The following is a 13,530-nucleotide window of genomic DNA, read 5'->3' on the forward strand; positions in this document are numbered from 1 at the left end:
TGTCCTGACTACTGTCTTTGCCTCACTGGGTCCGAGGTAGATCATTATCAAAATAGTTCTTGCCCTTGGGCTGAGGGGATGTTTTCCTGGTGGTGCTAGTGGTAAAGAGCCTGCCTGCCAGGGCAGGAGACATAAGAGAGGTGGGTTCGGTCCCTGGGTCGGGAAGATCCCCTGGAGGAGGGCATGGCAACCCGCCCCAGTATTCTTGTCTGGAGAATCCCATGGACAGAGGAGCCTGGTGGGCTACAGTCCATGGGATTGCACAGAGTCAGACAGGACTGAGGCAGCCGAGCAACGCATGCTTCCTCATGGGAGAATGAGACCTCCTTTCCGATGATATCGGACTTGGATGTGTCGCTTGCATTAACCAATGTCATGGGAGCAAATGTGAACATGAAATGTGGGTGAAGGTGAGCAGATTTTTCTTCCAGGTATTGATGAGGGAGACAGAAGCTTAGAGGGGTACATGGATTCTCCACCATCACACAGCTAAACAAGGGCAGAGATAGCCATCTCATCTCCTTCAGACCAGGAAGCTGCCCTCGGATGAATGAAAAGGTATAGTCAAGACTTCCCTGGTGATCCTGGGGTTCAGAATCCCTCTTCCAGGGCTGGGGGTGTGGGTATGATCCCTGCTGGGGGAACTAAGCCCACAGACTCTGGGGCCAGCCTGCCATAATTAAGACCCCACGCAGTGCACCCCCCACCCCGAAGAAGATACAGTCTGAGAAGGATGTAGCTCAAATAGCTATCAGGTATTTATGCTGGCAAAGATTTAGGTTGGATGGGGAGAAAGGAGGGATCTTATAATTGGATATTCTTTTTTTCCTTAAAGATTTATTTATTTATTTTTGGCTGTGCTGATTTTTCATTGCTCTATGTGGGTTTTCTCTAGTTGCGGCGAGTGGGGACTATTCTTCCTTGTGGTTCTCGGGCTTGTCATTGTGGTGGCTTCTCGTTGTGGAGCAGAGGCTCTAGGGAGATGGTCAGTAGTTGTGGCACATGGGCTTAGCTGTTCCATGGTACAAGGAACCTTCACTGACCAGGGATCAAACCCATGTCTCCTGCATTGGCAAGCAGATTCCTATCCACTGTGCATGCCTGCATGCTAAGTCACTTCAGTCAAGTCTTTGTGACCCTATGGACTGTAGCCCGTCAGACTCCTCTGTCCGTGGGATTCTCCAGGCAAGGATGCTGGAGGGGTTTACCATGCCCTCTTCCAAGGAATCATCCCAACCCAGGGGATCGAACCCATGTCTCTTATATCTCCAGCATCAGAAGGCAGGTTCTTTACCACTAGAACCACTTGGGAAGCCCCTTATCCACTGTTCCACCAAGGATGTCCAGGGAGCCAGTGAATGGTTATGAACATGGCAACGAGGTGAAGAAGGGGTTTGGGGGAAATGCTTTGGTTTCTAGGTCTTTCTAGGGACAGTGATGCAATGTGGATACCCTCTGCGGCCTTCACATTCCTCTCCCCCGACCCCTTGCCCTGGGCCTCTTCTGGTCAAGTGAGAGCCTGGAAACGCTTTCTAAGCTTCACCCTAAACTTTTATAGGCTTGGTGAGGAAATGAAGAAGTAGGACACAGCGTAAGTCCTTCCATAGTCTATGTAAACTGGGAATATGAGAGACGAGGTGTTTGGCTCTGACACTTAACTTGTGACATGCTTTAATCGTCCTGTTCTCAGTTCCCTCTTTCCTCAACCACCATCCACACTGGAAGTCTGCCTCTTCAACTGCTGGAGCTTCTAGAAGGAAAGACAGGACCCCTGTGCTTAGCGGAAAGGGGAGGGATTCGTGAGGGCCAGTCAAGTTTTCTGGACTCAGAATAGAGCTGGATTCATATACAAACAATATGGCTTTTCATGTAACAAACTATAGTGAAAAGAATAATGTACATACATATATGATATGACTGAATCACATTGCTGTATACCTGAAAGTAACACAATACTGTAAACCAACAATGCTTCAGAAAATTTTTTTAGCGGTTAAGGAATGGAACTGGGGTTAGTGAACATTTCTGGGTACAATTGCAAAATCATGTCTCCAGGCAGGGATTCTCAAACCCTAATGTGCATCACCAGGAGACCTTATTGAAATAAAAATTCTATTTTAGTGGGTGTGAGGGTCTACATTTCTTTCTGTCTTTTTATTAATTTTATTGGAGTATAGCTTCTTTTCAGTGTTGTGTTAGCTTTTGCTATACAGCAAAATGAATCAGCCATACGTGTACACAGATCGCCTCTTTTCTGGGATCCCCTTCCCGTGTAGATCACCGCGGAGCACTGAGCGGCATGCCCCGTGCTGTACAGCAGGTTCTCACTGTTCTCCACTGTGCATGTATGTCTGTCCCAGTTTCCCAGTTCATCCCTGCTTTCCCCTTGGTATTAGTACGTTTGTTCTCTGCATCTGTTTCTGCTTTGCAAATAAGTTCATCTGTACCATTTTCCTAAATTCCACACGTGGGCAATATTATATATTTGTTTTCAAGGTTCAGGAGAAGGAAATGGCAACCCACTCCAGTATTCTTGCCTGGAGAATCCCATGAATGGAAGAGCTTGGTGGGCTACAGTCCATGGGTCGCAAGGCTCAGCATGTAATAGTCTATATCAGTACTTCATTCCTTTTTTGGGGGAGGGGCTTCCCTGGTGGCTCAGATGGCAAAGAATCTGCCCACAATGTGGGAGACCTTGAATCCCATGGACTGAGGAGCCTGGTGGGCTGCAGTCCACGGGGTCACAAAGAGTCGGACACGACTGAGTGACTTTAATTACTTACTTACTTACTTTTCGATCCCTGGGTCAGGAAGAGCCCTTGGAGAAGGAAATGCCGACTCACTCCAGTATTCCTGCCTGGAGAATCCCATGGACAGAGGAACCTGGTGGGCTACATTCCATGGGATTGCAAAGAGTTGGACATGACTGAGCGACTAACACTTCATTCCTTTTTATGGCTGAATAATGTTCTTTTGTGGGACTTCCCTGGGGACTCAGTGGTGAAAAATCCCATGGACAGAGGAGCCTGGTGGACTGCGGTCCATGGGGTTGCAAAGGAGTCGGATATGAGTTGTTGACTAAACAGCAACAATATTCCTTCGTATGATATGGAATGGTTTTGAGTATGGGAGGGATGGAGTCAGACCTGCACCAGGGAAGATATCTCAGGGTGATAATGGACAATGAACCAAAGGAGCAGCCTGGAGCCGTGGTGCAGGCTCTGACCTGGGACAGGGAATGCGTTCAGTTCAGGGGTGAGTCACACGAGTTCTCAGGCAGTGGGTGAGAAAGAAGGTGGTGGTAGCCTGCACCCTCTGAGGGTTAGACCTTGGCTTCCCCGATGACGCTCTCACTACCTTACCTCTTCCCCTTCCTTCCCAGGAGGGAAAAACATAGTTCTAGGAATTCAGAGGGGAGGGAAGCTGAATCGCTAACCTGTTTCCCAATACTCTTTCAAGAAAACACTTCTTTCTCATGGGAAGGAAGAGACTTGGCAATTTGGGGGCCTTCTGGGGCTCAGCACTTGTTTCTGGAAACACAGGAAAGGAGCCGTTCCAATGCATGACTTAAACTTCTGCTTCTATACATAAGGAGGGACAATTTTTTTTTTTTAAAGCCAATTCAGGAAACACATAAAATGCTTCCTGAGAATTTTCCCTCTCACCAAGAAGATGTGATTTTCTGATTGTAGACAATGACATCTCTGTCTCTCTCTCTCTCTTTTGGTGTGTGAGATTTTAGTTCCCTGTCCAGGCATGGAACCTGTGTTCCAAGCAGCTCAGTCTTAACCTCTGAACCTCCAGGGAAGTCACAGCAATGCCATATCTTTATTTACAAATATTCTAGTGTGTTAATAAGTGGAAAGAAATGTAAGGAGGTTAAGAAATTTGGGGGCTTCCCAGGTGGCTCAGCAGTAAAGAATCTGCCTGACAATGCTGGAGACACAGGTTTGATCCTGGAGTCAGGAAGATCCCCTGGAGGAGGAAATGGCAACCCACTCGAGTATTCTTGCCTGGAGAAGCCCACGGGCAGAGGAGCCTGGTGAGTGACAGTCCACAGGTTTGCAGAGTCAGATAGGACTGAGCTTCTGAGCTCAGCTTAGGATAAAATATGCTGAAGAATCTCTGGCAGAAGTCTGAGACACGATTTTCATGTTGACTGTAAATCTAAATTACCTCATGTAGGGGAGACATATCCTAGTTTTTTAAGACATAGCCTTGCTTTTTCTTTAAGAAGTTTTTTTTTTTTTTTTTTAATTTGGCTGTGTTGGGTCTTAGTTAGTTGGGGCACATAGGATCTTCATTTCATTGTGATGTATGGACTCACTATCTGTGGTACTCAGGCTATTTTTGGCGTGAGGGTTTAGTTGCTCTTCGGCATGTGGGATCTTCAATTCCCAGGGATTGAACCCATGTCCCCTGCATTGTAAGGCAGATTCTTAACCACTGGACCACCAGGTAAGTCCCAGTGATTAAAAGGAATTTTTAATTGTCTTACTCTATGCGGTATGATGAAAACTCTGCCCCCATTCAGCTCCATCATTGGTATAATCTCTGTTACTCACTAATGCGTTGTAAGCTGGACTTGCTTTTACATGAGGTGACAAAATGCTGAGTTTTTAGCAACTGAATGAGACTCCCGGCTGTTCCATGGGCTATCACAGTGGTGGCTTACATACACCCTTTTTGTTCAGTTGCTAAGTCACATCCGACTCTTTTTGAGCCCGTGGACTGTGGCAAGCCAGGCTTCCCTGTCCTTCACTGTCTCCCAGAGTTTGCTCAAACTCATGTCCATTGAGTCAATGATGCCATCCAGCCATATCACCCTCTGTCACCCCCTTTGTTGTCACATAAAGAAAACATCAAGCTTTACCCCCCCTCAAACATGCTCATCACCACCAGCATCCCCAGCTCGTAACCAACTGACCCAAAAGAGAGACCATCACTCCCAGCTTACAGATGGGGAAACTGAGGCTCCGAGGGAGGCCCAGAGAGTGTGACCCGTACACCAGGGATAGAAGATAGAGGACCTCCAAATTTCAGTCAGTCTGGCTCCAAAGTTCAAGCTTTTAAATGCTTAGCAGCTGGAAGGGCACTTATCAACCCAGCAGACTGCTGCTCCAGTTTGAAAGAGGCCAAACAGTGAAGTGACCTGCAGACCATCACACGGCTCCCCAAGCTGTCACGGGGTCGGTGCTCCCACTGCTCAGGGCCCCGCTGTCGACAGGTCCCCGTCACGCCCCCTGTGCCCCGCGAGGTTGTGCGACTTCCTCAGTCTTGTCCTCACTCTCTGACCGCAGGCCCCGGCAGGAAGCTCCCAGCCTGACTGGCCCTCCCCCACTGGGTTTGAGGAACAGTCGGATATTAACAGATCATTGCCCCAGAGGCTCCCGCTGTTCCTGCCCAGGACCACTGCCTGCAGATGATATTGAAAATGAACATTGAGGGGGCTTCCCTAGTGGCTCAGTGGTAAGGAATCTGCCTGCCAGTGTTGGAGACATGGGTTCAACCCCTGGTCTGGGAAGAGCCCACATGTGGAGAAGTACATACGCCTGTGGGCCACACCTACTGAGTCTGTGCTTGAGAGCCCGGGAGTTGCAACTACTGAGCCCACAGCCTGTTGCTACTGAAGCCCGCACTCCCTAGAGCCCGTGCTCTGCAACAGGAGAAGCTACTGCAATGAGAAGCCCACGTGCCACAACTAGAGGGTAGCCCCCAAAGCAATGAAGACCCAGCACAGCCAAAAACAGATTTTAAAATAAAATGTATCTGAAAAATTAGCATAGAGCAAAAATGGGTGGTGCTTAAAGAAAACTTGTCAGGTTCTTAATATCACAGACCAGCTCATGTCTCTCTTTAGAAGCCCTCCTAGGATCTCAGACTTATCCTTCAGGGCACACAGAGTGCTTTGCAGCTACTGATATGTATTGCTCTTGCCCAATTAGCCTATGACCACCAGGAACAGACCTGTAAGACTGACAAAGCTGAGTTTATTGCAGAGGAAACAGGTGAGACCTGAGAGGGGACAGGGAGGGAGGCAAAGGAGAACTCTCACCTCCTTTCTGGTTTCTGGATTCCTGAACAAGTGGGGTCCCTGGAGCCCAGACTGATTTGTACTGGAACACCCTCTCCACCCCAGAGTGCACACCTTTTTACTTCCACAGCAGTTCTCTCTCCCACCTTTTTCTTCCTTCCTTTCTTTTTTTTTCCCCCTTGGCTGTGCAGCCTGTGGGATCTTAGTCCCCCGCCCAGGGGTTGAACCCGCACCCACCAGCGGTGAAAGCAGAGTCCTAACCACCGGACGGCCAGGGAATTCCAGGTTCTGCCCCTTTATCTTGGCTTCTCCAGCCCACGTTTTACTCTGAGAATTTTCTTTTATAGCTATAATACCAGGGAAGTTTATAGTAAGCTGATGTAACCAAGAATCCTAGTGCTGAGATAAGATAGACTTTCCTTTTCTCTTACAGAGGATGTCTGAGGTTGATGCAAGGCCAGCAGGCGGCGCTGTTCCGAACGCTCATCCAGGGACCTAGAGTGATGCGGTGTGTGGTGTTCGGTGGCTAAATAGTTTCCGTCTCTGCAATCCTCTGGGCTGTGGCCCACCAGGCTCCTCTGTCCGTGGGATTTCCCAGGTAAGAATACTGGAGGGGGTAGCCATTTTCTCCTCCATGGCATCTTCCCGACCTAGGCATCGAACCCATGTCTCCTGCTTTGGCAGCTGGATTCTTTACCATCGAGCCATCTGGGAAGCTCGGTGGGGTCTCTGCTCTCAACAGTTGCTTCCACCTCTTGTCCTTCCACAGAGGTCACATTCCCCAGGCAGCAGGAAGATGGGAGGGGGGAAAACATGGAGAGAAGGCAATTTTCTTATGAAATTACAGTCCATGAAACACACAGATCATTCCACGTACATCCCATCCTCTAAGACTCAGTCACGAGAGCAAAGGAGCTGCAGGAAGGATGGGAAATGTTGTCCCTAACTGGACATTATGTGTCCGGATAAAATTCAAAGAGTTCTGTTACTAACCTGGAGACTGGATAAGCAGAATGAGTAGCGGTCTCCATCAGTTCAGTTCAGTGGCTCAGTCGTGGCCAAATCTTTGAGACCCCACGGACTGCAGCACGCCAGGCTTCCCTGTCCATCACCAACTTCTGCAGCTTACTCAAACTCATGTCCAGTCTCCGTGGTCACTGCCAAATAACTGTGCTTTCTGAGCAGAGGAGCAGTCCATTTCACCTCCTATTCTACTAGAATGCAGAAATAACCACCGCCAGCTTTCCCACGAGCAAGCTTTTTCTCCAAGGCCTTCACGGAAAAGAAAAAGAAATGGATTAAATATCGAGCAGCCCCTCTGGAAGCCTTAGGCTCTGAGTTTCTTGGGAGAAAACCTCAGCCTCCTTGATCAGCAAATTCCTGCTAACTTTCTGGACCAGCTCATTCCTCAGGCAGCAGATGACGGGGTTCACCAGGGTCGACCTGATCGCGCGGCAGGAAGTCCCTCCTTGTTATAGCTCAAGCCGCATGGTCTGCCTGGGGCTCAGGTACACAGAGAAGGGGTGAGGGCGGGGAGGCTGAGCAGCTCGCGGAGGTGAGGGAGACCACCAGGACTTGGGACGAGTGGGTGGAGAAGGCGGCTCCTCGAGGAAGGCAGGTGCAGGCCTGTGCCAATGATGCAGCGCTGTAGGACAGGCCGGGCCCTGCCGCGGGGCCTGCCAGGGTGCACACGGCCACCAGGAAGGACGCCAGCGGCAGGGGCCGGGTGGCTGCGCACGCCCGCTCCAGCAAGGGCGTGCTGTGGCCGAGGGAGTGGTCCAGGATGCTGGGGCCACAGACGGGGAGAGGACTTCCAGGTGAGGGGCCTAGTGAGGAAGAGGAGGCCGCCCGCCCAGCCGCTGGGTCCGAGGACCGGGCAGACGCGCATGCGCATGGGGCGCTGGGTACCACCCGGGCGGCGTGGCCAGGCAGCGGTCCGCGGACATCCCCGCCGCAGCAGGGGCTCCGCGGGGCCCAGGGTGAAGTCGAGCCCCGTCTGGGCGAAGCATCCGGCTCGGGGGACAGTCCCGCGTCCCGTGAGGAGGTGGGCCGGCAGCTGCGGGGTCACGGCCGAGGTGAAGCCCGCCTCCAGCAGCGAGGAGGGCCGCAGGAAGGAGTCCCTGGCGGATGGCCCGGCGGCGGTCGGCCAGAGTCAAGGTGATGATGAGCAGGTTTTCCGGAAGGGTCAGCGCCTAAGTGATAAGGAGCACCGTGAAAGGGAGGAGCTAGTGACCCCCAGGAGCATGAACCGCCCCCACCCCGGCCCCGCCCGGGGGGTCCGCTCTGCTGGTTCCGTGTGTGGCCCGCGCTCCTGGTTTGGTTCTGGCTCTCTAGGGCTTAGCCTCTTTGGGGTCTCCTCAGTAATGCAGGGATGGGAAGAGTACCCACCCCACGGGGGAGTCGTGAAGAGGAAATGAAGGAAAACTTACAACAGGGATCGGCTGGTCATAAACGCCCTCCGGGATGCTCGCTATTATCTGTACGTAGTGGAAGAAATATTTCATCAGAATTTCCCAGGACTTCCCTGGTGACCCAGTGAATAAATATCCACCTGCCAATGCAGGAGAGGCAGGTTCCATCCCTGGTCCAAGAAGAACCCACATGCCTGGGAGCAGCTAAGCCCTTGTCCCACAACTACTGAACCTGAGTACCCTAGAGCCCATCCTTGGCAATAAAAGAAGCCACCACACTGAAAAGCCTGGACACGCAACAAAGAGTAGCACCTGCTCTCCACAACTAGAGAAAGCCTGCCTGCAGGAGCAGAGACCCACGACAGCCAAATAAATAAATATAACTATAAGAAATTTTTCCTCTTGCCTCCCACAAACCCTGTTACTTACTTAGTTATTTGACTGCCGTGTCTGTTGCTGCAGGCCTGTGAAGTCTAGTTCCCTATCTGGGGATTGAACCCAGACACCCTGCATTGGGGGCAGGGGTCTTAGCCACTGGACCACTAGGGACGTCCCCAAACCTGTTATTTACTGATTACTTTGTTAATCCATTGAGGGGTGAGACCTGTTACTTGAAGGGCTTTTATTGTCTACTGAGTGAGTTCATATAGATTGGAATCAGAAAAAATAATATAGAGGACGGGTTTTGCATTTCACAGCTGTTTATTTACCTGTTTGCTTATGTTTATGAACGGTAATGTCATATACTGTTTCAGAAGTGCATGTCTCATTACCGTTTTTTTTTTTTTGCATTGCTGCGTTTTCTCAAATAGAGCATACAGTTGCAACCAGCCCCCAGATCGAGATGCAGAGTAGGAACAGCACCTTGTGTCCCTATAGTCACAACCCCCCTCCCAAAAGGGCTTTCCTGGTGACTCAGTGGTAAAGAACCTGCCTGCCAATGCAGAAGACCTGGGCTCCTTCCCTGAGTTGGGAAGATCCCCTGGAGGAGGAAATGGCAACTCGTTCCAGTATTCTTGTCTGGAAATCCCATGGACAGAAGCCCTGGTGGGCTACAGTCCATGGGGGTGCAAAGCGTTGGACAGGACTTAGCCCTCGCTTGTCGCAACTAGAGAAAGCCCGTGTGCAGCAACAAGACCCCACTGCCCTCAAAAATAAATAAATACATAAAAATTTTAAAAAGAAGATTCTACTGTTAAAAAATAAATAAAAAAGAAAATTGCATCTGATTGGTTTAGGACATCTGTATAGAGTTAAAATTTATATATATATATATTTAACCCATGCCTCCTGCAGTGGAAGCATACAGTTTTAACCACAGGACTGCCAGGGAGGTCCTGAGCCAAAGTAAATTTTTGCTCCCCTTATCATTGATCTACTGTGGCAACCAGTTTAGGGTATCCAAGTAAAATGCAGGGGGGCAAGGTAAATTTGAAATTCCAAAAGACAATGAATAAGCTTCATTTATTAAATGTCCACGTGTCATGTAATTCAGGATACATTTGCTGGGGACATGGTTGTGCCTAGCGTAGTGAAGTCGTCATCCTTACCCCTTACCTCCTCTTTCTCTTCTGCCTCCGTACTCATCTGTCCCAGCAAACAGAGCTGCTTGAAGAAGAGGACTAAGTCGCATTCCACTTCATCCTCTTCCTTCCCTTTGTGCAAGGCTGGACACAAGCATGATGCTTGTTAGCTGCTTTTGTTGCTGTAGCAGAAGTGATGAAAATAAATGCTTTTGTTGCTAGAATTAACATCAGAGATTTTAAACTCCTCTTCTCTTGATTCAGGCACAGCTAGGCTTGGGGTCCCCCACACTGGAGTGTGTCAGGTCACGTGCAGACTGTGGGGAGAGTCACAGAAGAGGACTGGGGGGGAAGCAGGGTTAAGTGGGGTCCTGAGTCTCACAGCCCACACTGCTCAGGGTCCTTGATGATCAAATGAGTTCAAGTGTCCACAGAAATAAACTATCCGTAATAGGAATAGAGAAGAGTTTTATCTGAGCCAAACTGAGGACTATAGCAAGGGAGACAGTGTCCCTATAGCTCTGGGAAGCTGCTCCATTGAAGCATGGTTTCCAGCACAGTCTTACACCTCATCCAAACAAAGCCCACACATCAACATGACAGGGTGTATTCCTTCAGGGTTTCAAAAGAGACAGACTTGGTGCAGAGACAGCGAGGCAACAGGTCCCTGGTGTCTGGGAAGGGAGCCTTATCTTTCAGGGAGTGTTAACATGGATGCCATGAGAAGGGAGTTAGTCATCCTTATCTTCAAAACAGATGCTGTTTACCTCAGTGGTTAAAGCAGATGAGCTGTGAGGGTTGGACAAGCTATCTTAGTTCACACACAGTTCAGGCTGAACCATGGATGAGCCAAAATGACTTCCTCATTCCTCAATATGTGAACATTTTCTCCATCATGTATATATAAAAATCTTAGAACCCTATGATCCAGCAATTCTACTTCTGAGAATATATCCAAAAGAATTAAAAGCACACTCTGGAAGAGATAGTTGTAAACGCCTGTTCACTGCAGCATTATTCACAGTAACTAAAGCATGAAAGCATACCAAATGCCCATTGACCAGGAAAGGGTAAGTCAAATGTGATATGCACCAATAATAGAGTATTATTTATCATTACAAAGGAAGGGAATTCTAACATGTGCTACAACATGGAGGAACCTTGTGGAGATTTTACTAAGTGATATAAGCCTGAGAGGAAACACTAACAAATATTCTATGATTCCACTGAAGTAAATATTCTTTGATTCCCCTGGAGTGGTCAGTTTCACAGAGACAGAGAGCAGAAGGGTGATTGCCAGGAACTGGGAAAGGAGAAAGGGGGAATTGTTGATGAATGGGTGCAGAGTTTAAGTTTTGCCAGATGAGAAAAAGTCCTGGAATTTAGTTGGACAAAATGTTAATGTACTTAACGCAATTGAACTGGACACTTAAAGATGGTTAAAATAGTAAATTTTATTTTATGAATATTATACTGCAACAAAAATCATCTTGGAACCATTCCCGGAGGGTAACCACAGAAGAGTCAGGGCTGATAGCAACACTGCAGATGCTCCCTGCCCTCCCAGCCCCATCTCCACCCCAACAACCCAGGGGTGAGGACTGTCTTCTGTGCTCAGGACTCCCTGCTTCGGTCCTTGGAGATATCTCAGCTCCAGCCCCGCACGGCTTACCCTCAGCCTCCTTGACTGACCCAGTACTGCAGGCTCTGCTCCAAGGATCCAGTAAGTCTTGGGTCACCCTCTCCTGTAGGAGACTGGGCGCTGAGTTCACGTCCTCCCAAAGAGACCTCTGCAATCCCAGAGTGTGGGGGGTCAGCCCGGCTCCAACTTGAGGGTGGAGAGACCCATTTTCTAGATGAAAACAGGAGCTGGGATATATGAGTGTGTGTGAGAAGAGGTGTGTGCGGGAGAGGGGTGATTGGATCAATGTCCTGACGATATAGGACTATTTTTGACTCATGTACAACCAATAATTGGACTTCCCTGATAGCTCAGATGGTAAAGAAACTGCCTGCAATGTGGGAGCCCTGGGTTTGATCCCCGGTTTGGGAAGATACCCTGGAGAAGGGAATGGCAACTCACTCCAGTATTCTTGCCTGGAGAATTCCATGGATACCGGAGCTTGGAGGGCTACAGTACATGGGGTTGCAGAGAATCAAACTCGACTGAGCAACTAACACACACAACCAATAGTTACTCTTATATAGTGGATGTGACATGCGGACCACTGATTTCAGTCTTCACTACACTGTCTGCCCTCCATATCTGTGGGTTCCTCATCTGTAGATCAGGGGGCAACTATAAGGAATTTGAGCATCTGTGGATTTCCGTATTCATGAGGGAAGCCTGTTTGGTGGTTTATATTAAATCGCTTTTGAGTTTTCTATATCCAGCAACTGTGAAGTCAGCTCTATTATTTATCATTGGGAGCAATTTTAGAAATACTGGCAAAATACACATAACAGAACTGACCATCTTAACCATCTTTAAGTGTATGCTATGCTATGCTGAGTCACTTCAGTCGTGTCCGACTCTGTGCGACCCCATAGACAGCAGCCCACCAGGCTCCCCCGTCCTTGGGATTCTCCAGGCAAAAACACTGGAGTGGGTTGCCATTTCCTTCTCCAGTGCATGAAAGTGAAAAGTGGAAGTGAAGTCGCTCAGTCATGTCCGACTCTTAGCGACCCCATGAACTGCAGCCTACCAGGCTCCTCAGCCCATGGGATTTTCCAGGCAAGAGTACTTTAAGTGTATAGTTCATTAAAATTAGGTATATTTACATTGCTCTGCAACCAATCTCCAGGACTCTTTTCATCTTGTAAGGCTGAAACTGTGTCTGTATTTAATGATAACTCCCAATTCCTCCTTCATCACAGCCCCCGGAAAACCACCATTCTACTTTTTAGATTCTTTGGCTGGTCTAATAACTATATTGACATGAGACAGATTAACAGATTTAGTTTGTTATGTTTGGGAGCCCCATGAAAACCCTCAGGCTTCACAGTTAGACAGTTCTGGCTCATAGAGGCTACTCTGAGCTAAGGAGAAGAGGGTAGGGAACTGGGGCTCTGAGGGGAAGGAAGACAATGCAAGGAAGATGGGACGAGCAAATGCTTGCTGAACAAATGTGCAGACAAGTCTTTCTGAGATGAAAACTTATCTGGTGATAGCTCTCTTCCTAGCATAGACCTCCCCCATCTGAATTATTAATATTTCAATCAGTTAAGGGAGAGGCAAGGAGCTCCTCCTGAGCCTTCTGTGTCCAAATTGCCTTTAGCCCAAAATCCATGAGCCAAAGTGGCACATTTTGGGGAAATGGATTTTGCTCCCCCTCACTTCTCTTCAAGCAAACTTTCCAAAAACTAAAACATGTAAAAAGTCCTATTTATGTTTGAAGAAACCAAAACTCAGAGATGCAGAACTTGCCCCATGTGTCCTTTCATCACCTGCCCCTCATCACTCCGTTGCTTCATGGAACTGGACTCTCAGGGCCAAGGGAGGCATGGACATTCTAGGTGACTTTGTGTCTTTCTTTCTCACCAGGTCTGAGCCTCCTCAGCT

The sequence above is a fragment of the Capricornis sumatraensis genome, chromosome 20, assembly GCF_032405125.1.
Source record: "Capricornis sumatraensis isolate serow.1 chromosome 20, serow.2, whole genome shotgun sequence".
Lineage (NCBI taxonomy): Eukaryota > Metazoa > Chordata > Mammalia > Artiodactyla > Bovidae > Capricornis > Capricornis sumatraensis.